This window comes from Aplysia californica, unplaced genomic scaffold, assembly GCF_000002075.1.
Source record: "Aplysia californica isolate F4 #8 unplaced genomic scaffold, AplCal3.0 scaffold00991, whole genome shotgun sequence".
Taxonomy (NCBI): domain Eukaryota; kingdom Metazoa; phylum Mollusca; class Gastropoda; order Aplysiida; family Aplysiidae; genus Aplysia; species Aplysia californica.
This window is the reverse complement of record NW_004798261.1, coordinates 141,092-145,417: the sequence shown is the minus strand read 5'-3', so window position 1 is coordinate 145,417 and position 4,326 is coordinate 141,092. Positions and strand designations below refer to the sequence as shown.

Sequence of the window (4,326 nt, the reverse complement as noted above, 5' to 3'; positions counted from 1 at the left end):
AGAGAGAGAGAGAGAGAGAGAGAGAAAGAAAGAAAGAGATTTGGCTAACAAAACATTTCCTGTGCAATGTGTGAGACAATGACTTCTACATCACGGAGAGAGAGTTGGATCATAAAACAATTCCTGCCCGTCAATGTGCGCTATGAGACAAGAACAAAAACTCACCGGAAGTAGCCAATGTCCAGCCAGGCCAAGTACTTGGTGGAGATCTTCTCTGACCTCAGCACTTTGTCCAGCACGTCAATCTTGGCGCTCACAGCACACGAGTACTCCGCCTGGGGGGGGGGGGGAGAGAGAGGTGAACGTGACTTTATATCTCATCGTCTATTTGTCGGCGTATCATCGTCTATTTGTCGGCGTATCATCGTCTATTTGTAGGCGTATCAATATACGGTACTTGTGATCTCCAAATCTGGTGCTTAGCCATTTGAGGTGAAAGCAGTCAGAATGATGTTAACGTGACTTTCCATCTCATCGCCTATTTGTCGGTGTATCAATATAATATTTGTGATCTCCAAATTTGGTGCTTAGCGCAGATAGCCATTTGAGGCGAAAGCCATTTGTTTCCACTTAACTCTTTAAACCCTGCGTTTTTTCCATTGTTTCCCGGAGTTTTTTCTACAGTCACCTAAACATGATGCACTATGTCTCATTATAAACCCAAAAGCAAGCCTTCAACTTCTAAATTGCGGAAACAAAGGCCTAGGGATTACCTTTAAAAAAACTTGGATTGGGAATAGTTCCGAAAAACAAGCAAAGACTAGCATGAAATGAAACGAAATAGTTGTCACTAGTATCGGACTCTCCCAGTCTAAATTGTGTGGAATGAAGAGTGGGGAGAGTTTTTTGTCGCACGTGCTGTAAAGTCGCTCTCACCTTCACTGTGTTTGGGTTAAACTTTGGGTAGGAAGGCTGAGCGAACATTTTTTTAATCTTGTCATAATCCTTGAAAGCCGGGAGCTCGTCTCTGCTGATTTTGTGGAGGATCGTTCTCTCGGGGGGCTGGACAGAGCGAATTTTTCTGAAAATGAAGAGAAAAAAAAGAGAAAACTTGGTCAATGAATATGAACGAGCAGACAAGACATTAACGCATAAGATACTCACCACAGTCTTTATCGCACGCCTATGAGTTAGTTGCTTTAGTACACATCTTAGCACGAGAGAAATGGCTGAAGTCGAAATTTACTCCAAAAACGCACATAGGCCAAGATGTCACGTCTCTACTCGGCCGGTGACGCCTTCTCTCGCTGCTAGTGAGTGAAGAATTGTCCGAGTCAGCGAAACAGTTCCTTCCAAGGTCGTTGAGGATTATTGTAGTTTAAAATATCTAATAAACTCTGGCTCTTATCCCCCATTCAGCTCATCCTTTGCTTTTTGAATGGAAGAAGAATTGTTAGGTAGTCTATGAAAGAAGCTGCAAAATTCTCTCCCCTCCATCGGTGTATGGCCTTGAAAAGACCTTGAAAATAGAGGACCCTCTCTCTGTCAGGAAACCAGCTCTCAACCGCTTCTTTGACCTCATCATCACTTTCAAATTGCCTTCCTTTTAAATCCTTTGTTTTAGTTTTGGGAATTACAAGAAGTCAGAATGGGCCTAAATCTGGAGAATAGGATGGATGTAGCAAAATTTCATAGCCATTTTCTCGAGGAAGTTCTTCAGCTTTTCCTGAAGTGTGTGCTGGCGCGTTGTCGTGAAGCAGCAAAATGCCTTTCGGATCTTTCCTCTGCGTTTTTCTTTTATAGCCTCTCGTACTTTTTTTAAAGCTGGTTAGAATAATGGTCTTCGGTGATCGTATATCCACTTTCAAAATAGTCTGTCATAATCACTCCTTCTTGGTCCCAAAAATCAGATTGCATCTCTTTTCCTGTTGAGGGCTGCACCTTTGCCTTCTTTGATGTTGGAGACGAAGGTGATTTCCATTTCGTTTTCAGATTTTGACTCAGGATCGTAGTGGTGGACTCATGTCTCATCCATAGTTACACGTTTTTCAAAAACGTTTTGTTTCTTCCGTTTCATGCAGACCAAGCAATTCTTAACAATAATCCTCACTTTGCACTTTTTGAGGAGTCAACAAACGTGGGACTCATCTCGAAGAAACCTTGGTCATATTCAAATGTTCACTAAAGATTCGTTCAACTGATCCAATGCTAAATAAGCCTAGCTTCTGTCACCCGCCTATCACACAACACAAGTTTCTTGCTTTCCAACACATTCTCTGCTGTTGTTGCTGTCACTGGGCGACCATCACGGCGGCCATCTTCAATGTTCACATATCCGAATTTTGAATTTTTAAAACTAAAATGTCAAGACAGCATAAGATGGGCAATCAGTTACATATACGGCATGCATCTTCGTAAAAACACCCTGTTGTGGCTTGCTTTGCAAGAACAAAAACTTCCTTACTGCCCTGTGCTCAATTTTCTTAGATTTATTTGTTGAAAATGGAGAACCTTCATTCACTTACAGTGCGCTGGTGGTAAAACAAGGAATTGGAAATTCTCCAAAATTGATATGCGTTCTTGGAAGATGTTTGTCGGCCTTTACCCCAAATTTCAGCTCTCTATTTTTATTTCTTCACGGTCAGGTAAAAAAACTTTTGGTATGCCCCTCGTAGAATTGTAAATGGGCTGATTTATCAAAGTCAAGTTCATACTGTGCCGGAATAACATAGTGGGAACTGCTGCTTTTTCTTTCCTCATCCTTACTATCGTCATTTTACCTCTACTTCTTTTGTATGTATGTCACTCTCTTGTAAACTGCTATTTCCGGGGTGCCTTGATAGTCGAAGCAGACTTTGTGCTGTTTAGGCCAGAGAGTTGAGCAGAGTAAGCCTTATTCCCCGTTTGGACTTCTCTGTTGGCATCCACCCCTTGGCGCTCATATGACCTAATGCAGTTGCGAGCGCCGTAAAACGTTACTCAAAATATCACACGCCCCCCCCCCCCCCCCAATCCCTTCTCTCCAATCCCGCCACTGAGACAAGTCAGCTGGCACAAGAGGACACACTGACCTGCAGATCTCAATGAGGGGACAAGGAGAAATATGTGTCACGACGCGGTGGAATCAGGCGCTCATCACTTTTTGGGCATATGGAGTTGTTGGTATCATCTGAAAACTTGTTCATTTTTAAAAAATTCCAATTCTTAAAAATACCCAATTATCGTGAACAGAAGTCAAGATAGCTGCGATGGAAGGAGGTAGGAGTTGCCTGGTTTCAGAAGTAAAACTATGGAGAAAATGGCCACTTAAGTTTGGCAACTCCATAGATTGAGAGTCCTTTGGAAACGAATATTTACAGTTTTTGTGCCTTTAACCAACGCTTTTCAGTAAAATCCACACTAAAATGTTTTTTCAATAGTCTAAGAAGGTGTTAAGCCAAAACTATTTTTTAGAAAAATTGACTCCCCGATGGAAAAGTGTCGTTTTCTTTGATTAATCTTTTTGACTAGCACCTGATTTCACCACGATGCCTCACATATGGTTAAAGAATGAATGTTGGACCGACGTCATGACTTTTCGTGTGTGTGGGGGGGGGGGTCAAATCTCGAAAGAAAAACCAGAAATAAGTGTTATTTCTAGCCATATCACAAAACCCTTATAACAGAAGTACATTTATATTTCATCGAATAGTATCAAAAGAACCCAGCAAAGGTTTTCGAATACTGAATAAGGTCAACATATGAATCCAGGTCACTTCAAAATCCACTTAAGCTTGACTTACATCTCGAGCACTCCTCCGTAACATCAACACGCCGCAATCAATGCCCTTTTATCATTCTTTCTCTTCCATGACTAAGTAGATAAAATGCTATCAGAGAGCTATCTATCAAGGAATAGAGAATAAACAATTTACAAACTCTTTGTTACAGAGACTCCAAACCTCTTAGAGCTCAAGTCCCCGCGAGTTTGATGTAACAGTTGAGATATTTGAAAGTCACCAAATTTTGGCAGCCATTTTGTTGCTAGTTTTACCTCTGAAATCAAGTGTCCCAAAGCTACTTCAATCCGAAAAATGTTGACTTCTACTTAAGACAGATGAGAAATTATTTTATCGAAATCAAGACAAATGAACAAGCTTTCAGATGATACCAAAACTGCCGTATGCCAAAAAACTGACGAGAGCCTGATTCCGCTGCACCATGATAACACTTATCTCCACCACCCTGCTACTTACCCCCTCAACTCTACTTGAACCAGAGGGGCAAGGTAGAAGTAGCCTGGGTCATTATTTGGTAAGTGTTTTACGGCGCTCGCAACTGCATAAGGTCATATGAGCGCACGGGACACATTAAACATTTTCAGTTGGTAGGAAATTTTGAATTTTG

General features: G+C 41.5%; 1 protein-coding gene across 1 annotated transcript in view; it reads right to left on the bottom strand.

Annotated features, from left to right (window-relative positions):
- LOC101860858 overlaps positions 1-316 on the bottom strand; it is a gene marked incomplete at its 5' end in the record, with an annotated part of 6,595 nt that extends 6,279 nt beyond the window's left edge. The window contains 1 exon segment of the mRNA XM_013089587.1: positions 166-316.
- Positions 317-4,326: the final 4,010 nt, after the last annotated feature.